At 44.8% G+C, this 25,770-nt stretch overlaps 1 protein-coding gene across 1 annotated transcript in view; it reads right to left on the bottom strand.

Annotated features, from left to right (window-relative positions):
- The window catches only part of LOC135397303 (neuroglobin-like), a 156,399-nt gene that overhangs the window by 130,257 nt on the left and 372 nt on the right, over nucleotides 1-25,770 (bottom strand). The gene's annotated exons all lie outside the window — the stretch shown is intronic.

Genomic DNA, 25,770 nt, shown 5'->3' on the forward strand with positions numbered 1-25,770 from the left:
CGAAATAGCTCGCCGATGCTGGCTACACACGAGTGGGCATCGTCACGACGCTAGCCAAAAAAAGATGAGGGATGAGGTATATTGTCCCCTAAGAAGGTATTCTCCAATAGCTTCTCAGAGTAAACAAGGCGCTATCTTATACAGCATCAGCATAAATACATTATTCCTGCCTACCTTTGGCTACAATCCGCCTAGACCGACACCTATTCGATGAACTGCATTGAACGAGACCGGCAACATTTTTTACGACACTATATTTGGCATGCACGTACACTGAGTGTGGTTTAAACCGTTCTCTGTTCTACGCACGTTTCGACTGGTCCATATAAAGTGACGAACGAAATGTGAAAGTAAAACACGTCCACACTCAATTACACTCCTCGAAGCGCTATTTCTACTGATGGTCTTCTTTCTTCGATGGAGTATAGACTCGCTTTAAATGGGTCATTATAGTCGTAAGCGTCGCAGTAAATGGAATTCGTGGGCCGAACTTCGTCAAAGAACGTTATCTGGCTATGTGCGGCTAGTGCAGCTGAAATTCCCTTCTGCTTCCTTCCAGCATTACATCTTGTGGGTTCTTTAAGACTCTTATGTAGACTCAGCAATACGGGCTCTTCTAAGTGTCATTGTACCGGGAATGGAGAAAACGCCAGATACCATACTCTCGTGATCTTATGTACGCGGCTGAAAAACTTAATACCATTGGATGTTCTATCAGCGAGAGAGTACGTCTGAGAGAAGAAAAACGTCGGATAGAAGATTCTACTAATGACTTCCTATACGCGGTAGAAGTACGTGTGTACTCAGATTTCCTTCGTCCATTAAAAACTAGCGGCTACAATTACATAATGTGCACGTGCACTTTTATTTTTTATTTTTTTTATTTCGTGGTACGTTAAAGGCCCTTGGGCACTACATAACGGACGGCGGACACAGCACATATAAGAACACACTATGTACATACTATATGGGTTAACATGGGTTATATAAATAAATTTTTACAAAGACACAAAAGGTACTGACTTCAGCTACACACTGTTCTTTCATTGTCCCCTATGATGAGTTTGGTGACTGTTTTTTTTTTTTTTTTTTTTTTAATTCTAAAGGATCACGAAGCACTGCAATGTTACGAGGTAAATCATTCCAACATTTCGCTATGTAACAACCAAATGAGTTAAGGAAGAAATCATGGTGGCAATGTGTTAGTTCAACCTTGTAGTCACGATCCAGTCGTGCAGAGATAAACGCCGCATTTCTTCGAGCCGGGGTTGCACGATTTGGCTACTTCTCGCTAGATTCGCTGCTTTCTGACTAGCGTGGCGCCGAAATTTTGGCAATGGCGACTTGGCTATTTTCTGGCTACTTTTGTGGATACTTTTCCGCACTACATTTGAGACCCCTGTGCACCACATAATGCACAAGTACGCACAGTGTGTTCATTCCTGTTTCTCATGACGATCGGCCTTCTCTCGGCTGGTACGATGTCCTTCAGACTGTCCTGTTTGTGTGCTGCCGTTTTAGCACTCGTTAAAGAGTCGAGTGCTTCATTCAATATATGATGTCTGAACACCCCTGGCTACACAGTTGGCTACATACAAGGGAAATTGGCTACTTTTGGCAACTTCCTCTTGGCACGTTGGCGACTTTTCAGAATATTGACCTGGCAACCCTGCTTCGGGCTCGGCATTGTACACGTGTAGATGAGGCCGTCTCAACTAACATGTGCTTTCTAAAAAGTAGGAGCGCTTTGCGCGAATGAAACTGACTGTGTGTTGTCAGCACTCGTGTATCGTAGTCCACCGTATTATTTTTTTTTTTTTTTTGCATTGTACCCGACTAATTAGATAAGACGAACTAGCCAACTTTTAAAATATTCACTTAAGATGTCAATTGCAAAGTTGCAGAATCCGTTGATAAACACCGGACAGGTGTTTCCAACAGGATACGCTTTGTCTTACTTCCCCCCTCCCCCCCCCCCAAAAAAAAAGAGAGCTCGCGAAATATAAGCAACACCACGTGACATCGCTCCCGCGGACCACAACCGCACCGCTCTCACGTGTGCACTGAAAGAACCAAGTCCAACTTCTATGTGAAGTGATGTCCAGGACAAGGTTCCGCAGAAGGTTGGCTTGCCATTGCAAGTGTCACTGCAGTGCTACACTTAACTTCGCGTCACTAGCCGAGACCAAAGCATAATATGTTCAAGTATTTGAAGTAGGTTGAGTTTTATCTCACGACTGCCTTCGGAGTAATTTTTACATCAATCCAATTCAAGGAAATGTTGCCAGACACACACAAACACACACACACACACACACACACACAGAGTCTAGTTGTATAGCTGGCTTCACCTGCGTACGCTGTTTTTATGCGGGCAAAGCACGCTTTACAGAGCCGAAAGCGGCGAATTTAACGGATATTATATTCTGCATAGTAATGGCAACGCATGTTAGCGTATGGTACGAATGTTAACGTCGTCAGTATTTTTACGCGAAGAAATGAGTTTCTACCTTTCAAATGCCAGTTCACACGACAAACTACTTGACAGAAAGACAGAAGGTGTTAAGAAGAAGCTGAGTAACGTTTGTCTATTGATCCAGGCTACTCGATATGCGGATACGACTACTCTGCAACTGTGGCATTGTTAATAGTTTTAGTTGACTGTACCTACCGTGCTGAGTACGCTACGCGATGAACGTCTGACGTATCAGAAACCGAGATCCTGCCCGTAGGGCCTTTCCGCGAACGCTCGCGACGCAAGAGTCACTGAGCAGTTGTCCGCAACTGAGTCGAACGACACTGACATCCGAATTGCAGTAACAACTAACAAGACGCTATTGAACGAGATGTAAGAATTTATTTCGTAATATTTGATGGTATTTTATGTTTCGCACCGTTGTCGTCGGCTGCGTTGAACAGCTTCCGTGCCTGCTGCTACGTCACCGCCACGTCACAGCCACGTTCAGTCTCGAACAGGTCGAAATCGTGCGAGATGCTCCCGTAAGAGCTTGTAGCGTACACTGGCTATTGCACAAATATACCGTGCGCTCAAGGCGTCATTGCGTACAGTACCGCTGTACACGCACAATCAAGGTACCGCTACCTTGTAGGGCACGCAAAGCGGTATTGCGGGATTTGCTGAAAGTGTCTAGTGAATACCTGTGTCAAATATTTGCTCGTGTAATACCTGCTGAACCCAACGGTATCCTTAAGAAGGCTACGGTGAATCAGTGGGGGGGGGGGGGGGGGGTATATTTATTACGAAAAAAGAACGGAAAGGTTAACCAGGCAAAGAAAATAAAAAAGAAAGAAAGAAGAAAAGAGACACTGAATCAGGGTCCGAAATTGTTCTCGGCCCAAACATCTCATTACTCAATTTTTTTTTTTTCACAAATGTTATGAAGTAACATAATTAACGTTACCAAGACACACTCTATGGCACTGTGCACACATAGGCACTATTTACAACTGTTCACACCAATGGAACGAACCCACGTCACATCACTTGTATATACATCATACAAATAGGTATTGAGACAACTTCTCCCGAATTTTAAGCCCGTTTTACGCACCAAACTTTGTCAAAACAAAAACAAAAAAATCTTACGAACTTTCCTTTTCTATCCCATATATGGGAACCGTAATTTACCCCTTCAAAGCTTTCCATCATGTCATCAACCACGTTTGAAACCACTCTGGGGATTTCCCAGGCTTTGAGTAAGCACATATCTACTTCGGACAAAAAGACCAATCTGCTCGTATGTCATCTTTCGTCACACGAGTCCCCAATTTCATTACACGACTCTTTTCGCGAGACTTTGATCGTTCTTCTCTTATTCGTCGCGCAACGCAACTATTCCGACCGGAGCATCATCCCTCGCGGCAATCTGTCTTCGTTTAATCTCAATCCAGAAGGCTGCTGCCAGTATATACGGACCGATAATGTCGTCCTCGCTTTGTTTTTTCGACCACCAACATACTGGCGGGGATTTTCTCTGACTGTACAAAAACGAGGGCTTTCACGCTCACCGATGCTTTCGCATAACACGGCAAAACTTTGTTCTCCGGGGAGTTCTCCCGCTTTTCTGCGCACTCGAGAAGAGACGGGCGATGACAGCGTGTGTTTCTAGTTGATGCGTCCGTTTATCGGTACAACGTTTGTCGATACAGCATATATGCAACTTCGAAGGAAGCGGATAATTTGATTATTCGTAGCGTTCTTATCGTTGGATGCTTTGTAGTGTAAAAACTTATCTCTGCGCGTTGAAGAGTACCTCGTGACTGTATTTCGGTGGTGCGTCTACGTGTGCGTTCGAATAGCGTAGCAGACGACAGAAGCGGCTCCATAGCTCGACCTGTCGTCTGCGAGAATATCGTCCGCATGAGCACCGACATCCATGCTGGCGGACAGGCATCGCTGGCGGCATCGCAAGCATCGCTGCTGGCAGACGAAACGTGAAACGTCGTTGTCGGATGCAGCTAATGGACTGCAAATGCCCTAGTAATTGATGGAAATGGCTAAACCATTCTGAAAGGGAAAAGACTGTTGTATAATGTTTCACCAAATGGAGTTCAGGTGTCATTGTTTGCAGTCAGTAAACAAACTCAGCACACAATGCAACGCTTCAAATATTTAACTTGGAATATAGCGTCCCTAGCACCGTAATGCACGCTATTATTGAACGCCTCCGACACCTTGGTTTCGAAACCGATTGGTTCCTTTTTTTTTTTATGTTCTCTTTCTCCCTTTTTCTTTTCTTTGGTGCTAGGCAAATAATAAAGTTATTGATTAAAGTGCGACGCCCCCTCCTCCCCCCCAAAAAATAATAAATGCTTTCTTCGGGCATATACTCTTTGCGTTTCCGGTGGTTCTCCATCCTTCTCTCATATTATCGTCGTTATATCCAATTTATCGCCCTTGCAGGGCGTTACGCAGCGTAAGTGAAAATGAATCATCTGTCCTTTTGTCTGGACCGTACTTATTTGTCGAAAGCACCGGTGGGCCTAATTGCTACCAGATGTGATTTATGCAAACATGCATTATTGTATACGACATATCCGAATATATATTGATGCACTTAAGTACGACGAGTGCAAGTTTGTGTAGGGATGCTGGGAGGCTTCAGAATAATATCCTCGACAGAAGCGGGGGTGTGGGATCTTTGTCATCGGTGGACGTTATCTAATGGTTATCGCGTATTATCATTCTTAATTGACACATATCACACTCCTAACACATCTCACCACGATCATACCGCCCCACACACATTTTGCTTCCTTTTGTGTGTGCATCATGTAAGGTTTTGTGAACATGTGCAAGAATCTACGCTTAAATGTTTACAGTTTTTGTCTTTTTGTTGTTGTTTTTTTCATTTTTCTGTTGCCAATGTATACGTTGCATGATGAACGTATACTAGCCCGAACAGAGGAAAAACTTAACACAATGAGTGATTTCAAGTACCGACGACACGATTGCTAAGGATGGTACACATATCTGTGTCCTCTATTCTAAGCTCTATTTAATAACTAGGGGACAACTTTAACAATTCTCAACATAGGGGAAGAGCAGTACAATATAACTACCAAAGGAAGTATCCATTAGGAAATAGCTTTTATCGAGTTTCTGCCAGAAACAGCGGAATGTGTTACCGGAAATTCCCCGCTCAGAAGCTAATCGCATGTTTGGAATCCACGCGGTATCCTATTGAAAAACAAATGTTACTCACGAAAATATGTTCGTCAGGATCTCGATCAGTATTATTTCTTATAGTGCAGTTTATATTATAACCCGCATTTTGCTTTTATTTCCCTATATATCTCGAATGCAAGCGATGTAACGACACACTGTAGCAACAGCGAGACTACTGGACTACTAATACTAGAAACCTGGACATCCGCAATGCTCCCAGCACCGGGGTAGTAGTTCTGGCAGTCGCCGCTTGGCTATGGGATTTGGCGCTAGCTCGTACTATTCGTTACCACGTGACTTGTCGAAACCGCGGCGATGTATGGTAGGCTGTGTTGAGAACGACGAAGCAGTATAAGACAGATAATAGCGCGTGCTTAGCAACAGCCTGTGCATCCCTGCGTAGCAGACTAAAGGCGGTGGCATAGGTGATTCCCTCTCCCCAATAATGCTATGTGGCGCTTGCAGCGGTCACTAACGTAACTAACCCGTGACCCGTCTCTCCCATAGGGGATCGCCAGCTCTCCAGGTCTCTAGTATAGAGTAGGTCGTAGCACCGAGCATAGTATAAGCCACTCCTACCTTGGCAAACACGACTAGCCGATGTCAAAGCCGAAGCCGGAGTTAACTTCTTTCAGCTCGTTACCTTCTGAAGAATCGCAAGCACGGTCGAGCGGATTGAGGGAGAAATGTTTCTTCTCTAAATCCCCCGAAAAGTTGGCCTTTCGTGTAAAAAAAAAAAGTGTCAGAATTCCGGACGTGTTTTAAACCGAAGAAAAATAATATCCGCAAAAAAAAGAGTGTCAGGAAATTGTTTGGTGAAAGGGTTTAGCTATCCGTCGGCGAGGAAAGGCGGAGGGGACAGAAGGAGGGGTTCTGGTTTCGAAGCATCTTCCAAATGGGAGTTCCTCTGGTGGACCCATTGAATTGGGCGCGCGGGCAGAATGGAAGTAGTTTAGAATAATGACGCTATCGTGAATGCTCTTGCAATGGGTTTCTTCGCATCTCTGAGGAAACTACGTCCGCAGGGAAGTGTTGCAGCAGTATGGGTGGGCACTCGTGATATGCGTGGCGTTTTCTTTTTAATTCCGTGTTAGCGCTGCGAAGCAACTGTGGCCATGAGCGGCATACAGATGTGGACAGATGGAGAGACACAGCGGGAAAGAGTGGGGGATGGGGGGAGGTTTGTATGCGTCCTGGGCCGACTTCAGGAGGAGCTGTGCCGATATTCGTCTGGAAGGTCTTCGGAAAAGCCAGGGAAAACCTCAGACAGCACAGGTGGTGGTAGGATTCGAACCCACCACCTCCCTGTTTTCAGGACGACCTTGGCTACCACCAACGAGTCGGCCATGCTGCTGGTGTGGTATGCGTGCCATTTTTTTATTCGTTGCAGGCTTTCAATGAAAACTATGATAGAAGTGCGGATACCGTTTTTTGCTACTGGGTCATACGGCATGGCGGACATTCTCTCGAAGACAGTATGTAACTACTTCAACTTCAACTTTATTCGGTCCTATAAATGAACCCAGAGCACTGGGGAAAAAGCTACTAACGTAGCCCGACAAGCCCCAGGCCCTTTCCTCTAGACAGCAGATGAAAAGTTACAAACAAAATGAAAGTTCAAAGAGACATTACATTCACATGGTTAATGCACTCTTAGTTTATAGTACTTATACCATTCATCCACGGGGAACAAGTAGATACATAACACAGTAACATATTAAGCAGCGGAAATGAGAAAAAAAAAGAGAAAAAGGACATATTGTACAATTTGCAACATGTGACTTTTTTTTACAGTTGTATTCCTGCATGGATACCAACAAAAGAAAAGAAACAGAACAAAACAAATGGACAACCTATTGATTAGAATTAAGGAGAAGGAGCCTGATGTACTTGGCGTTCATTTCTACAAAATTGACTTGATTATAAGTGTTTAGCAGTTTTGGGAGAGTGTAAATTATTAGTTGAGTCCCATAATTCGTTCCTGGCCTTTAAATTGCCGAATTGGGGCCGTACTACTAGGTGACTAATTACTTAAAATTCATTAATCATCTCTTTCATCCGGGGTTTTCGGGCGAAACTGAGACACCAGAACACGTGCGACTCCAGAGCACGAGTACGTGCGTCCATCGCCGAATTTCGCTCAACAATGAGCCGAAACCAAAACCGCGCCCATCAGGAGCTCAGGGTGGACAGCGCTTATTCCACGTCAAAGGCCCACGTGCTTTGGAACGGCGGAGATGGTTGGAGCAGGTGCTAATCAGCTGGATAGATCGACCGCGTTGAGGTCCAGATTAGCCGCCAACGGCGAAGGTCATGCGTTCCTGAGGCGTGCGGTTTTGGATTCGGCTCATTTGCGTAGCAAAATTCAAGTAAGGATGTTTCAACGCACTTGCTCAACTTTAAGAAGAGTCATTGGTGGATCTTTTGGAAATGCTTTAGCATATAAGCCTTTGGTTCATTCTTGTTTCTTGTGCTTCCTCCTCTCTGTTTTGTTTGTTTGTCTTTGATTGCTTGTTTTGCTTCTTCCTTTCTCTTATACTTTGGTCCTTTTTTTTTTTGTTCCTTCTTTCCTTTCCTCCTTTTCTCTTTTTTTTTGCTTCTTTTACTTTGATTATTTCTTTTGTTTCCTCTTTTCTCTTTTGTTTCTTTTTGTTCCTTCTTTTTAGTCCTCTTTCTTGCGTTTCGGGGTTCGTGCTATCGTTTAACCTAAGGAGCTACAGTAACGCGTTTTGAAATGGTTATGCTGGCGCATTTCCAAGGAATCCACGAATGGATCTTCCTAAGGCTTGCGCCGCCCTAAGTAACGACCTAGAGGCGTCGTTTGGTAGACGCGGTCCACGCACATTCCTCGGTCAGTGGAGATGGAACCTTTGGGGACGGCAGAACATATCTAAGACGAACTGGAACTCATTCACATCGTCTTGATTGAAGCCTCCTACCATGACGACCCGCTCCCGAGTAAGCATGACGCAGTCCATCATGTGGTTTACAGCGGTTGCCACTTGCCTGTGTGTGTGTAATCCCTGGCTGTAGGTATACACAGTAACGACGTTGAGATCTGTGGGAAGGCGTACGGCACAGGACTCACCGTATTCGTGAACGTTGCTGCGAATCTCTCGTGGTGTAACGCTGATGCCATCCTTAGCGTAGATGGCAACTCCGGTCTTTCGGTTTCCAGGACGTTTGGCTCTAGCGATGTAGGAGAAACCCTTAATTTGGACGGGCACATCAGGACCCAGTGCAGTCTGTGAGAGTCTAAAGTCGCTGTCGCAGTCTGAGCCTAAAGTTAACATCACTCGCGTGCCGTTTCCCGCTGTCTTCGTTGTTGTTGTTGTTCTTCTTCTTCTTCTTCTTCTTCTTCTTCTTCCAAGGCGATTATGGCCGTGAGCCACTCGAGGGAGCCTGTTTTCGTCCAAGCTGCTCCTGTGATCTTTTTCCTCGTTTTTTCTCTTCTTTCCTTCTCGTTTCGATCTCGTGTCCGCACATCGACACCGCCGTTTTTCCCTTGACATGAGCCTTCTAATGCTAACGCATTACAAATAGAATGACTCTGAACGAGAAATGTCTCCCATTCTGCTGTCATATTGTAGAGACATACTCTCTTCGAGAGAATGTCCGCCTAGCTTTATAACTCGACTGCAAAAACGGCATCTCTGCTGCCTTCGTAGTTTTTTCTTTAAAAAAATATCAAACGAATAAAAAAAACGTACTGTATACCATTCGCCATACTTTGAGAGCTGAGGTTCCCAGCCACGCCGGGCCATCCAGTCTTTGTGCACGCAGCTAATAATCTATTACGCACCTTGTATAGACAGTATTACGCAAGCTCTTTTATTTTTTATTTTTTGCTCATATGTGCATTCACTATTTCGCACATACGAAGGGGGACAATCATAATGCCGTCGTGGCACAACCCCCAGAAAAACAGTGAACCGCTGTTGCCCTAAGGAAGAAAGAGGAGGTTTCAGGAAGGTGATATGTTGCTCTAGAACACATGTTCAGATGATTGTTTCTCCTCTCGACTGAAGAGACAATAATACCCGTAAAAGAAACATGGAGAGGCACAGACCAAGCGGGGGCTGAACACTCGCCTTTTGGCGCCGTCTTCGATGCTTCTAGAACCAATATTTACTTTAGTTCTCGATCCAAGTGTCGAGTGTTGATCCCACATCTTCAGTGGAGCCTGGATCCTTCTTCTTTCCGCTAGATGTAGCTTGATGAGCCACTTTTCTTACTTCGTAAGCGAAGTTTACGTTCACTATTTTTGTCATAGCCTAGTATTAGCCTCGTTTTATTTACCGTTTTGAGACGTTTTTCGCCGACGTTAACCTTTAACTGGTGCCGTCCTTCTCATATGTGCACGCAAGAAGCAAAGACGAGCAATTAATGCGAGACTGTTGCCTCAACTAGATATTTCTTGCTTGCATTCTATACTGCGCGCAGTTTTATGTGGGGCCGTCCTCCTTGCGCAGCTGATGAACCCTCCAAGTCGCCACCTTTGAGAAGAGTATATTGGAACCTTGACGCTTTGCCCCGAGACCAACTCCATGGTCGAGCGAGTACACTCGCAAGTTTTTGCAAGGACAACGATGTGGTGGGATCGAAATCTACCACTGGCTGTGCTGTCTTAGGGTTTCTGGTAAACTTTCCAGACGGATGTAGCCACAGTACTCTTGTACACATACCCAAGGAGGCACATTAACCCTCCCACGTCATGGGACTCCATGTCATGGTCCTTCCATCTGTTCACCTCTTTACGCCACGGTTACGGTTCTCGAATGGTAAAAAAAAGTATCTTTACCAGTCTTGGGTGGTAACTAAGTTACTTTTACCTTGTAACTGTAACTAGTTACTTTTGGGATTAACTAGTTACATTTCCAGAAAAGTAGCTTTTAACTGTAGCTAATTACTATTTCTGTGAATGTAACTGCAAAATGTAACTAGTTATACTCGAATAAATGTCGATCCTCGTTTACGTACGTACACACGTCGTATTTTTCCCTGTGGGAGAGCCACATATTGACTTATACGGCTTCTGGTTATGTGCAATAATACTTTTATCGCACTTAAGTAAATGTAAATAAATGTAGGTTTTTAACGATTGTATCACCCTCTCATGGTCATTTTTTAAAAAGTAACTGTAATATGTAACTAAGTTACTTTCTCTCACTCACTGTAACCAGTTACTTGACCAAGAAAGTAACTATAGCTGTAACTTAGTTATTTAACCAAGAAAGTAACTATAACTGCAACTCAGTTACTTTTTAGAAGTAACTTACCCAAGACTGATCTTTATCCTGATGTCACGAAGTGTGGCTTCTAGTGGCTCGGCTGTTGGCTTGCTTTGCTCAGAATTAGGGAATGAACGACGCGATTTTGATTGGCTGCCACGTTATTTACCCAACTTCCTCTTCATGAAAGATGAGAGGAAGCCCTGCCCTGATTTGTTGAAAACTGAAGGCGTACGCCTTTTTTGTGACACTTATGCTGTTCATAATTGTCACAGAAAAGGCGTACGCCTCCCGTTTTCAGCAAATCGGGGCAGATAACGATATCATTCGAGATTATGGGTGGCTAGGAGCGTGGTATGCGGTGAAGTTCGTTTCTACGAGTGCGGGTGTCCATAAATTCGTACTCGTTCGTTCGACAATTTGTAATTGAATCCAATCCGAATCCGATCCAGTTATCATTTTTGTGACAGTGTTTATACGAACCGTATTGCCTTAATAACTCCGCACCAACTTGATGCGCAGAATGAAGTAGCACGGAAGGTTAAAGGATAAACACCCAATAAAATGCACAGTGACTGCACTCTTAAAAATGAACTTCACCTCATAGCACGCTCCTAGCCAGCCATCGCCTCGAATGATATCGTTATCTGCCCTGATTTGTTGAAAGTAGGAGGCGTACGCCTTTTCTGTGACACTTATGCCGGTCATAATTGTCACAGAAAAGGCGTACGCCCCCCGTTTTCAACAAATCATGTTAGATAACGATATCATTCGAGATGACGGTTGGCTAGGAGCGTGCTATGAGGTGAAGTTCATTTTTAAGGGTGTGTCAAACCTCTAAGCGGCCGTTTCTCGATGATGTTAGATTCGGCTGGATAGAAGAAAAAAAGAAAACGTGGAGGTGTTAGTTCCGACATGGTTGGGGCTGGGGCTGCCCCAGTAGCTGGTGTGAGTACAAATGAACAGCAAAAGACACGCGAACACGAAATAAAGAATGACATTGACGCCCGTTAAAAGGCGCACAAAAAGTTCAAACTACGTTCAGAAGTTTTCTCGTTTCTTTTTTGCGAACAAAGAGAGTGTTATAGCGAATTAAATGTAACCAGAACCAAACGCACGCACGTATATGCAAAAATGCAAATGTGCTTAACAATAGAGAGCGCGATAAATAACGTAAAACGCGGAAATAATTTTAATATTATTCCTTCTCGGAACCCCTCCCTCTACCACGCCACAATGAACACCGGCGAGAAGCGGATGACACCACATTTCAGGGATCAGTAACGGAAGACTGTTTTTGAAGGGAGATGAATATTTAAATATGTTAGAGGGAAGGGGACTGAGAGTAATTAAGTCTCCTAGTGGAGGTCGTTAAAGCGGCTCCATTACGATCGAGTTCCGCGCCCTCGTAAAAAAAAAATTTACTGACCGCTTTCCCTCTCTTCTTACACCCTCATCCCCATCTTAGGAAATTTAGGGAAGTATGCGTCCTACACTCTTAAAAATGAGTTTCACCACATAGCACGCTCCTAGCCAACCATCATTCCAAATGACAACATTCTCGTCCCTGATTTGTTGAAAACGTGGGGCGGAGCCTATTTTGTGACACTTATGCTGTTCATAATTGTCACAAAAAAGGCGTACGCCTCCCGTTTTCAGCAAATCAGGGAAGATAATGATATCATTCGGGATGATGGTTGGCTAGGAGCATGCTATGTGGTGAAGTTCATTTTTAAGAGTGTAGGACGCATTCTAAGCCCAGATGGGCCGATTTCAGGGGGAACTGTGCCGATATTCGTGTGGAAAGTCTTCGGAACACCCAGAGGGAAAACCTCAGCCGGTGGTAGGATTCGAACCCAGCACCTCCCAGTGTTCAGCACGACTTTGGCTACGACCAACGAGCGGGAACCCTCTGGGCCATGCCGCTGCTGATGGTGTCAAATTCGAGTGTTAAATGGCATTCGTGAAACGAACCGTGCCTATACACAAAAATTCAAGATTCAAGGAAAGGGCGCCGCTATTAGCGCTGCCACCTCGTGGTAGTCACAGGAACTGTGCTCGGGTGAAGTGCCGTTTGCAGAGTTCCTTCATTTTCCCGTGTGTGTTTTCGTTCATTTTCGTGTCCGTTCGTGTTCATTTCGGGCCGGTTCATTTTCTCCCACTCGGGCACCGGTGTAGAAGAGATATCGCATCGGCCAGCACTCCTCACGTGAACAATTGTGCATATCGCACGCGGAAGCAAGCTATCTTCTTTTTCCTTTATCTTTCGAACGTTGATACGCTACTCAGATGTTTACCGGATGACTAGTGATACGGAATGTTACGTTATCGTCAGCCGCGAGTATTTATCCCAATGGGAAGAGCGACTTTGGCAGTCCACCCCTGTTGTGTCGTCGCGAGGAACGAGGCTAAGGAGTGCACGGAGGTTAGAGGTTCGAGAGTAACGCGACAAGGTCACGCGACCAAGTCAACGAATAAAGGCCGAAACACATTGGACGTTTTCTCAGCGTCAAAACGTCGCGCGTACGCGACGGCCTTGCACACGCGGCGAAGAAACGCCAGCGAGGCGACCGCCCGAAACGCATGGGACGCGTACGGAGCGAGTGACGCGCGCCACTGTTGCTATATTCGTCGACCACAAATATCTGTTAGAACGTGCAGATGCTCTTCTTTCCTGTTGTTCCTGCGTTCCTTCATTCCAGATACCATTAAAATGTTCACGTAAATTTAGTGTGATGAATAATGTCCCAAAAATTTATGCGAGCTGCTCATACGCCACCTTGTCTGCCGCACGACGGCCATGGTTCTGTCTACTTCTCGGAAAACGCGCCCAGACGCGCGCGAATATCTGTAGTGGACAGATTCCGGCGTACGCCCTCCGCGCGCGTTGAAAAACTGTTTTTTACGAGGTCACACGCACGCCAAGCGCGCGCGCGTCCTGAAAACGTCGGAAAAACGCTCCATGCGTTTAGCCCTTTAGATTTTGAGTCACGCGTCATGCAGGTGTTTGTGCGATTTTGCGCAGACTCCAACTTGGTGGACACAGTGTGGCTGACAGTGCGTGTGGACAGTGTGTGTGAGTGACTAACTGAGAGTCTTTGTCACTCATTGGTTTTATTGTAGATAGCCATTTGTGTTTTCCTAAGTGATCTGGAGTAGCCGGTTCTCGTAATGAGTGCCTATTTCTCCATTTTTTTTTCTTTTCTTATCAACTCAACTCCAGGTAGAACATCTCAAGACCTTTCCAATGACACTTCGATCGGCGTCCCAGCTTCACGCGTTCGCGAGATAGACTGCCCGCAAGGTACGCGTACCCCTGTATTTCCGTCTCTCTCGCACGCGCCCACCACACCCAGAGATTGCGTCAGCCGCCGCAATGACCTTGTTAGATAGAATCTTACACGTGTAAGCTATCTGGATTTAGCCGGTTGGTTGCTATCGGTTTATTACTCACCGAGTTCGCATCATGAAATTCGGCATAATTTCGTTGCATCGTAAATTTTGATCTGACTACCAAGCCGAAATTACAGACGTTTTCGCGTCGAAATATGATTCTCGGCCGCTCCAAAGCTTGCGTCATTTGCCGGCGCTGTAAAGACCGTAATAAAGCTCCCCGTGGAGTCGATAATTGGAATAATCCGTTCAGTTAGGACTCAAAATAGTCTCTCGTGCAGGATTAGTGCTGCAGCATTACAAAACGAATACGAGAGTGCAGAGGGCGCGCGCGACACTCGCAAAACGAATACGAAGGTGCTGCACCGCCTGAACTAGTTCAGCGAGTGCAACCAAATGGAAGAGACCTCAACACTCATTGTTATCAACGGTCTACACTCTAGTATAAACGTTTCTCTTCCGTGCGCCTCGCGGGTCGCTGCGCAGTCTAGACGAAAAAAAAAATGTGAGCAGTGACTTAACGTTGGCTCTACCTCAAGCAGTTTTGTAGTGCTGTGAAGCCCATATTAGAGGGGTGGATATTTTTGTAACACTCGCATTGTGGTAACCCGTAGAGCGGGTGAATTGAACAAACTATAAGGATATTGGGGACTCTAGTAAGCTTATAGATACTACCGACCTCCTCTGCGGCAGGTCAATATTCGGCTTTGGCAGGCCTCCCTTAGACTGTAGCCGGATCTCAGACGTGCGCAACAAGGCAGCGTAGTCGACGTAAAACATCGAAATATCGCGACCAATCATTAAACTTTTCTTAGAGTTGTTACATAGCGTCGTAACAGCAACGAGAAAGTGAAATAAATATTCCCGTTCGACTCCTTGCAACCGCCGTCTCACATACTGTCGAAGACTGCGCTTTCTTCTATTATAATACCCTTTCCAAGAAGCAGCGAATGAAGATCCCTTTGACGTGTGTCGTAAATATAAGCTCCAAAGAGCGAACCTCCCAGCATCCTAACGACGCCCAAACTGGCAACGCCCGTTTCACCCCCGCGCCTTCTTCTGAGTCACTCGAGGACACAAATAGATTCAATATATAGGCGAGAGTCTACGTCGTGAAATATGTAAACTGAACCGTGCCACCTTTTTTCCTAGTATCGCTTACAAAGAGGGCGTCCTGTCAAAAGTGGAAACTATATTTGGCCGTGAATGTGCAGCATTTTAGGCCTTGTACAGCTCCGGTCAACCTTAATAAGAACACTGGGGGAAAATTGTGTTCTCTCATTCCCGAGCGCGATTAGAGCAACACCTTGGAGTACTCGCCAAATGCGCATTGCTTGTCAAGTACGGGGGCAAAACTAAATTGCATGCGGACAACGCTGGGTCCAAAACGATACGAGTTGGCTGCGTATCGGCTGCGTAGCCATCAGGAGCACCAAGCAGCAGTGAGTCGGGAATGGTCGGGAACATCGATAACTGTTGCTTGACGAATTGGAGATTATTTGCCACCAGACGTCGCCCTAAGCCGTTTTTCCTCAATTTTGTTAGCAAATTAAAAATTAAATTACAAATTATTAAGCGTTTGCTCTCGCGTGTCTGACGTTTTGTGCTGGGTTTACAGGCAAAAAGCTGTAAAACTATGCCTATGTCAACATGAATTGCGTGTCTTCTGCTTTACAGTACCTTTAAAGTCTCGAAATTTGTTGAGCATGATGGCAATTGATGTTCTGAGGCTGGAACACGTAGAAAGGACAAATTTCACCTTTCATCGAAATTTCCGACTGGCAAAAGGTGAAGCGGTGCGTTTTTAGATTAGTGCAATCTAGCTGAAGATTGCGAAGACTATAGTGGATGGAATGTGTTGGTGCGGAGGGATGAGTTGCGTTTGTGACGGAGGAGCACTGAAAAAAAACGATATTTAATTGCAGCAGCGTTGCAATGATTCGCGTACGGTGAGGTCTCACATTCATCGTACCAAACGGCATCGTTTAAAGTACTCGCATGCTCCGAAAGTAATGCATCCTAATTTATTGTGGGAGTTTTGCGTCTCAGAAGTGAAAGCTGGCAGTCCCAGCGTAAACTATGGGCCGTTACCCCATAACCTCGTAAATTTCGTCCTCCAGATGGCATGTGAGTAGCACTAAATCAGAGTGGGGGATGCCACGGACGTTCGTATCAAACAGAGGTGTGTGATTCTATTCCTCAATGCAGAATAAGTGGCACCAGTTGACATTCATAAACACTTGGTGAACGTTTATGGAGACGGCACTTGTGAAATTTGTCCAGAGCTCTGGGATGGATACAACCTTCTAGGATTCTCTGTGCACGATCTTGGGATAATTGTGGACTTCTGTAGTGAACATGTGGATAGTGGACTTCTGAATAGTGAACAGTGAATAGCGAACTTGCGAGTAGAGCACCTGAGAAGTAGTTTTGGGGTGTGGGGGGTGGGGTGAGAATTTATGTTAGGAGTAGCAGAACAAGTCGAGAGACGAGTTCAATTTTTTCCTTACAAACAAACGAAGGAATGGACGTGAGCGCAGTTAGGAGGAGCGTGGCGCGTTTCCGTATATTGGACAGCGGTAAGACAGGCTAGCCACGTTCAGGGCGGCACTGCACGGCAACCACTCAAGAAAATGAACAGCGCCTCGACCAGCTCATCCGTGCCAATCGTCGGGTTGCGACGAGGGAGGCTCTGAAATATACGCTTGAAGCAGGCTTCAACGCGCTGCAGAGGATGCTCAATTATCTGGGATATCGAAAGCGTTGTGCGAGATTAGTGCCGACGTCGTTTACACTGGACTATATATAGAAGGAACAAAGTGTGTCAGGAGTTGTTGAATAAGGACGACGCTGAAGGAAGCAGCTAAGAGCTCGGCTCTTTCAGGCTTTCATCTGTTCGGGCTCATGAAGGACGCATTCCTCCTGTAATGTTACACTCACATCGGCGCCGTTACTGCAGCTCTAAGAAACTGACTGAACTCTGTTGGGAAAGATTTTTACGAACGCGGCGTACCGTGTTTTCTTCGGCGCTGGAGAAGATTAATCGCCGCTGGAGACGATTATGTGGGAAAATGGCGACCGGCAGTTAAAGAATTGCTCTATTAAATGCTGTAGCTGTCGCTCCTATATCTTCTCTACTTTTCTCATTAAAGGCAAAGAGGAATTACTTTCGGAGCACCCGTAGTATGTTACGTTTGCGCTATATGTATAATTCAGTTTGAAGGTTGCAGATATGACAACCTGGATCTTGTGACAACCTGTTCGACGTTCATGTTCGAAGTTATCGAAGTTCGAAGCTATTCGTACAAAAAGATATGTTTCCTTAATAGGCAGTTTTAGCACACCATTGGTAAGGTTATCGTGCCTTATCGAAACCAATCGCAGTCATGTGTGACTCAGAATGTTTATCCTCCGGTTGATGCGGTTCGACGCCAGCCACGTTTTCAACGGTTTGCTAAAACTCTCTAATATGTCCGCGAACATAAAAAGAAAACTTGAAACACTTGTAACCCTTCGTTTTACATCGATTGATATTCAGTCATCTAACACCAACAGGTGACCGGTACTTTGTAAGAATCATGGTTAAAAGGTCGACTTCCGTATCTACGCTAGCAGAGGACACACGCTATTGCTGGAGGTGGGTGTGCCTGGCTCTAGAAAGCGGTCTTTAGAAAGCGCGACTGTCAGAACCTGACTGACAGGACCGACGGTAAGCACGCACGCAATGTAACATTGAGTATATAACGGCTGCAACAAGCAAACTTCATGCGTGCGTCACGTGCGTAGGCAGCGATTTTCAGCTGCAGCTGAAAATGTGTTAAAATCAAAATGTCTAAAATTCGTTTTTGATGTTGTGGGATCATATTCTTCCATACATATCTAGGAGAAGTATAGGCAGCATTACCGTCGCCGTGCCAATACCTGGCATTGTAGTCCTGAAGGGAATAGTCAGCCCTTCCCAACAGCCACCCATACTGCTTCAGAAGCGACTGGGAAACAAATTTTAAACACGCAGCGACCATCGGAACCTGCAAGGCGCTTGACGCGGAAGCGAGGACGCTGACGTCATTTCCGCAAGAATTTACCGGTGACCTATTGAAAGTATACGTATCACGAAGGAAATGTACCTTGGTACTTTCCACTGTCAAAAAACTTTCACGATTCAAGTAAACACGATTTATAACTCGATTTTACGAACAGTTCTTCCACGCTTTGGTAGCAACCAATGATGCTGCAAACTGTTGTCATGCATCAGCAGACATGTACAAGATACTCAAAGATGTATTTAAGATAAGATAATAAATACTAACGTTAGAATGTAATTAAGATAGAGTATAAATACATGAAAATTAAAGTAATTAAGATAGAGTGCAAAATACTTCAAAAGTATTTGAAATACAATTAACATACTACTTATCCTTGAACGCAAAAAGTCACCGGTCACTGGTCAATGCGGCAAGTCGCCGCTATGCGACATGAATCACCTAAACCCCGCGCGCTACGCAAGCCGCCAGTGTGTGATAGGAGTCATCTAAACATAAGTCCCAAAAAGATGACAAAGAGATACCACATAACTCCACTAAGTATATGTGACCCAGAACAAAGCAAACTTCTAGCATGTGCCTGCTCGGCGAGGTCAGAATTCGGCGTCACCACGTCAGGGCACACATATTAGAACCCTCACTCGACAAGGATTAGTACACATGGAGCAAGATCTCTAAATGGAGACTTCCAAGAAGGGCCAATGTTGTCGTCACGTCCAAGGGACTCAGGGAATTTCCACTGAACAAGCAAGATAATGCAAAGACAAGACACAGAAAGTTTGAGAGGGAGATCCAAAATATGTAATTAGAGTATTGAGTAGAAAATACCATAAAATGTATTTTAAATAGAGTACAAATACACAAAACAAAAAGTATTGAGTACAGTACCAAAATACCACAAATTGTATTTAAAATACAGTATTTTAAATACAATACTCCAAATACGTACAAGTCTGCTGCATGCATCGTTCGTTGCAACATGCATGTATTCAATTCCATTTGCGATGTTCATCTCCATTTGTGTTCCTGCCTTGTACATGTTCTTCGGGAGATATCACACGGCAGTGATGTTTTCTTACTCTGTGCTTCGCGAGCGGAACTCTGTAAGGATGTTTGTTTTAGGAAAAGGAAGGAACAGACGGGTGCAACGTTGCAGTATTTGTTTTACCATAGCGTGGGTATATGAAACTTGATGCAGTAATACTATCTGCTGGTCAGTATAAATAGCTCTTCCACGTGATGCCCGTCTTGTGCGGAAGCTTTACAAACTTCCTCTCTATTGTGACGGTGGTGTCGAGTAACATAAATGGATGGATGGATATGTAGTAGTCCTATCTATATAGTCCCTTGATGATGATGCGGAAGACTATGGTGATTATGATGATGGTAAAGGTCATAAAGGTAATAAGGGTGACGATTCAGTAACTGTAGCACGAACTACTCTGGCTTTACTGCGTCGAAGGGTCTAATGGGTCTAATCCGGATTCGCACCCGGTGACCCGGTTTAAAAGACAAATATAAACGTAAAATCGCATTTTTAAAATATTCAGTCTGTATTAAATAAATACTAGTATAACGATAAAGTACACCTCAATTACACTTTCGTGTATGGACCTGCACTACAGTATTAGACTCGCTATACGACACAGGCCAATCAGTGTGTTCCTTCCTGATAAATACATAATAAATGATATTGTGTACGATATCACTCAGGTGCAAATTGTTAGACACGATTCGGACGAGGAGAAACTGTCTTTATTCGGCTGCGGACAGGTGGTGGTGGTGGTGGTGTTGGTGATGGTGGTGGTGACGGTGGTGGTGATGGTGAAAGGGGTCGCCGTTGTCGGCCTCACAGAGGTGGGCAACGTCACGACTGACGCCTGGGGGAATATGTGCGTCCCGGGCCGACTTCTAAGAGAACTGTGCCGACATATGTCTGAAAGCGTCCGAGGAAAACCCAGGAAAAACTTCAGACAACACAGCCGGCACCGGGATTCGAACCCGGGTACCTCCCAGTCTGGACGTGGGAGGTACCGGTGGTGATGGTGGTGATGGTGATAGGGCTTGCCGTTGTCGGCCTCACGTATGTGGGCAACGTCACGACTGACGCCCTGGGGGAATGTGCGTCCTGGGCCGACTTCTTCTAAGGAAAACCCAGGAAAAACCCCAGAGAGCACAGCCGGCACCGGGATTCGAACCCGGGTACCTCCCAGTCTGGACGTGGGAGGTACCGGGAACAGAGTGAATGAATCCGCAAGCCAAGCAAATCAAACTGCTCAGCGTGATGATGACGATGACGAGCTACCTTCAGGAGACCGGCTGGTTTCTCCCTCACAGCACCGTGTAAAAACTTTTTTTTTTTTTTTTACTATAAATGTTTCAGTATTTCCTGGGCAGGAAGGCGTGTCTTCCAGCGACCTCGTCAAACCAAACAGTGTAGGGTCACCTGTTTCGGGACCACACCCGCGATAAGCAACAACACTTATCACTCACGCAAAGTTAGACCCGGAAGGAAAACGCTTTATTATTTACACGCAGGAGCCCCACCAGGGAGCGTTAGTATTAATGGGATCAGGGAAGTTGCACACAGTGTTGCCTGCTCAATAAGGGCGGAGCCATGTGGTAAATGAATAAGCTCTCCCGGGTGTCATTAAATAAGCCCTAATGGATCGAATGTAAGCCGAGCCTGCAAAAACAAAGTCGCTTCGCCTACGACTGATATACAAGGGACTTGACTTGGGCGATGGCTATTCAAAGATCATTGGAAGCAATTTATGGATGCCTCGGCGGACCAATCGACAAACTCAAGGTCATCGCGGTCGTTTCCCGTATTAAATGAGAAGGTCACGTGACTACGGGTGAGGGGGCGGAAGGCCGCAAGATGAGAAAGGGGCGTTTTGGAGAACGCTGAAATTACGTTTAGCGTTGTATATTCTTTGTAGATTTCTCTTTCTCGTCGAAAAATATTCCAACCAACTGTCTTCATAGTGCAATCGTCTAATTATTAGCAATTATTTATTAGCAATAATGCACCGTCGCGTAATAGCTGATAAAATATTACATCGTTCGAGCGAGGCAGTAAGAAGAATTGTACGGTACCAGGTGCAGCCTACATTCCTCATTGCTGATGTCCAGAGAGCCGACATACTTGTCTGGAATCGTCAGCTTGCGGTTTATCTGGCCTGCAATCTCCAGGCTTCGCAAGATTGCTTGACTAATAAACAGGCACTAGGTAGCATGCCGTACGTGTGTATTAGTCGGGAGAAACATTCTTGCAACACCTGTAGGTTTCAGACAGGATAAACTGAAAGCTGTCGATTCCAGACAAGTATGTCGCTTAACGAAAGTCTGTAGAACTGTCCAGGTCGACGGATACGGTCGAAGAAAGAGATCGTTTTCGAGCAAGGTATAGAACAGGAATAGAATTGATAAGAAATGTCCTTTGAGCAATGGGGATTTCGAAAAACCTTGGGAATCTGGGGCAAGAACGTGACAAATTTGCCGTCTCCCTTGTCCGAATGTGCTTTTTGATAGATTTCTCGGTGCCACCTAAATGTTCCAGCATACTTTCAATGTCTTTTAGTTCCCTGTCAGCGCTGCGAAGCAACTGTGGCTATGAGCAGCGTACAGACGTGGATAGATGGAGAGAGGACAGCGGGAAGGAGTGGCGGACAGAGGGGTTAGTATGCTTCCTGGGCAGACTTCAGGGGGAACTGTGCAGACATTCGTCTGGAAAGTCTGCCGGAAAACCCAGGGAAAACTTCAGACAGCACACCCTGTGCCGGGATTCGAACCCGTGTCACCCCCCAGTCGCCGTGTGGCGAAGGCGACCATCTAACCACTACGTCACGCGAGTTGGTCGCCCTCTTAATGCAAAAAAAAAAAAAATTGAGGAGTAAAATGCGAAGAAATAGTGGGAGCATTAAAAAAGATGAGCCATTCGTTGTTTTTAATGCGGTGATAGCACCGCGACGCTAATTTGGCTATAAGTGAAGAACCATTCGGCGCGCGCTCCCCTGCATCCATCAAACCTGCTCTTGACCCCAGATCCACACTTGGTTCATTGTTTTCGAAATAAACGAAGAAAGGACTTTTTTTTTCTCGTTTTATTTCTCGTTGTTCATCCCACACTTGAGTGATTGATTGATTAATTGAAAAATAAAAAATATGGAGATGTCAGGCCCGACAAAGTTGGGTCCGGCTACCCCGGAACACGTGAAGAGAAAAGAAAGTAGAAAGACCAACCCCAAGATGATCAAGAGGCATAAAAAAAGGAACAAGTAGGGTTCAACTATAATGAATGAGTTCAGTAAATGAGATAATAGTTCAAATGACCGTAGTTCAGACAGTTCATGACAGTTCCGAAAGCGCTGCCTTGAACTGTGGGAACTTGTGCTACCGGAGAGAAAGAGAAGTTCTCCAGACTGTTTCGATTTCTGCTCTCTCGGTCCGTTGTCCACGACGTGTCAAGGTCAGCGAAAACGACACGTGAAGATCCATTCTGAAATTCTCAACTTAAAAAAAAATTATTATTAATTTATTATTTAAATTATTAGGCCTATTAAATTATTATTAAAATTATAACTGCGTGTATACGGCCGGCGCTTGGTGATCCGCAGGCCAGCACCCAATAACTTTTTCGGTTCTGAAAAGGCGGTTATCGAGTTGGGTCAGCGACGATTCTGAGATGCGGGGATGGTCCCTGTGTATTTAGTCCATATTTAGTCCAATCTCGAATGACGCGTCCTTATCCTCCGACTTCTCCTCCTCCATCTCAGATTAGTGTCTGGTACCGGTATCACATATTGGGCACCTAACGACCCCCCTCTTTTGTGAGTACTTTTATCGATTACTCATTTATTACTCCTTTCTATACGGTTCCCCTAACTCTTGACAAGGAGAGTCTCATGGTGTATCTTCCCCTTACAAAACGCTCGGTGTTCTATTGTTACGGCACACTTTCAAAAGTTTCAGAGTTTACTTCGTGTCTACTACACAAAGATACCGCCAAATATGTGTGAGAGATTTCAGTATGGCCAAATTACCCTTAAAATGTAATTAAATTATATTACTCATTACTCAGGTTAGAATTAAATTAAATTACTCATTACTGCAACTGAAATGTAATGATATTACATTACAATTGCTACGAAAAAGTAATGACATTACTAAGTCATTACTGCGAGCTTAATCACACTCTTCTATTTGTCTCTTCTACATGTCAGGGTGCCACGTATGACGTATCGTTCCACAATGTAGAGACGAATATGACACAATGTATCACGGCAACAGGAAGACTGTCCGGAGGATGGGGCCCGCAAACAATGATTCTCCAATGCCATAAACCGTTAGCCTGAACACTCGATTCTTTTGTAAAGAGCAACGAGTAGTGTCATTACAATTACTGCTCAAATGTAATTAAACTGCATTACAAATTACGTAATGTCAAAACTAATGCATTACATTACAAATTACCAGAAGAATTAATTCATTACTGTAATGACATTACTACCCAGGTATGATGGCGAGGAAGTGAGGTTTTATTTCTTACGTCACTACAGACTGGCTACGCTACGACGCTACTGGAGATGCATGTTGCTAGGGGTAATACACGCCAAATCTGACTTCGTTTACGTTTTCTTCTAACGGATTTTTTGCATTTTATTCGCGTTTTGCGCGAAACCATTTGACGTTTTTTTTTTTTTTTTTTTTTTTTCAGTGAAGTGACTTGCACTGCGAATCAACGTTCATGACCCGTGATCATCTCCGAAACAGGTGTATCTTGGTTGGGTCAATCTAAGTGGAAAACCCAAAATTTAACCAATAAGGTTCAGGTTAACCCGATAAACGCGAAATTTCACAATTGCGCCACCCTCGGGAAATATAAATTTTCATTACGACGGTTTAATTGTCCCTGAAAATAAATGTGAATGCAGAATTCGGTAGCGAAGACTTTATCGAGCAAATACAATGCAACTCCACCAGCTTCTGTCGCAGTGAGGTAGGGTATCGCCCCCTGGCGATGAAACTCCCTAACTCATCATCATCAAATAATGTTGTTGTTGTTGTTGCTTGTCGATAAATAGGTGGATATTGCGTTCACGTAAATAATGCAACAAGAACTAGGACACGGAAGCTGTAACCGACAGCTTGTTTCTATACGACACTGTAAAATTAAAGCAGTTTCTGCTTACAGCAGACGAGGGGGAAAGTGACTTTTTCATCGCAGAGTTCAGAATTGTAGGCCCTCCCGGGAACTCACCACCAAAACCCATGTTTTCTGCTTCCCTTTTCTCTGCTTCTTGCACTTAGTTTATTTTAAAACGCAAAAAAGAACAAGAAGAAAAAACGAAAACCACAGGAGCATCCTTCCCCGACACTTAGCACATTCGTATTCGCCGCGTTCCGTTCACTTCTTCTTTTCTGTTCGTCTGCTTTTATATCACGACCGCGACGGGGAAGAATTCGTGTCCAACACACTTCTTGTCGTTGCTTTTCATTATTCCAGCCAAAAGTGGTGACTCGAAAAACAGGAACAAGGGAAGGAATTCAGATGAGCATACTGCTTTTTGTTGCGATACCATAGTACATGCTGTGTTAAAGAAGAAGCAGAAGAAGAAGAAGGAAAGTTCCGGTATTCTGCGGGGAGCGGGGTTATTATTTATTTCGCTGGGCACCCGCAGAAATTGGCTGTCTTCAATCATTAACTAATAAGTACTTAAATTATTTATTAACAATTGGGATTCCACTATAAACGAGAAGAAATGAAACACGGAGGGACTTTGCGCTTTTGTAGCTAAGCAGACGTCAAGTAACAGTGAACAAAAAGGCATTACGCTTTGAACGATGTAGTATAGCACGTATATTCACCTCCAATGATCCAAATTCGATGATCGGAGTTAAAATATGAATGAAATGTGTAAATTTCAAGCTGAGTACTACTACTACTTTATCCTCAGTATAGACAGGAACTAACTGCGGAACTAACCGTACAGCTTTCCTCGTCGTATCATATGTGACGTCCTGTACCCTGTAGGGTGACAGTTCTGTCACTGGACCAAGTACCCCATTTAACAACTGTTCGATTCCGTGCTTGTGCTGACAAGCAATTGTTTACTGTACTGTACTGTACACTGTGTACTGTAGGCGACAAGTTGTTGGCAGGTTTTTGATCATCCAAGTGAGCCCTTCCAAAGTACTTTTTATTTTCGTACATAATAATAGACACAATACTAGCAACCTGAATGTGCCAACGACACCTTGAACACAAAATGCAACATTTTGTCAGACCAGAAGACGAGCTAACGCTTTAGGATCACTATAGCTGGCGTGCATGTGACGTCACACCACAGATTTATCCGTGCTTTTTCCCTCTTTCTTGTGAACCGGCGCACCCTTTCGCACCCCCCACCTA

This window comes from Ornithodoros turicata, chromosome 6 (assembly GCF_037126465.1).
Source record: "Ornithodoros turicata isolate Travis chromosome 6, ASM3712646v1, whole genome shotgun sequence".
NCBI classification, from domain to species: domain Eukaryota; kingdom Metazoa; phylum Arthropoda; class Arachnida; order Ixodida; family Argasidae; genus Ornithodoros; species Ornithodoros turicata.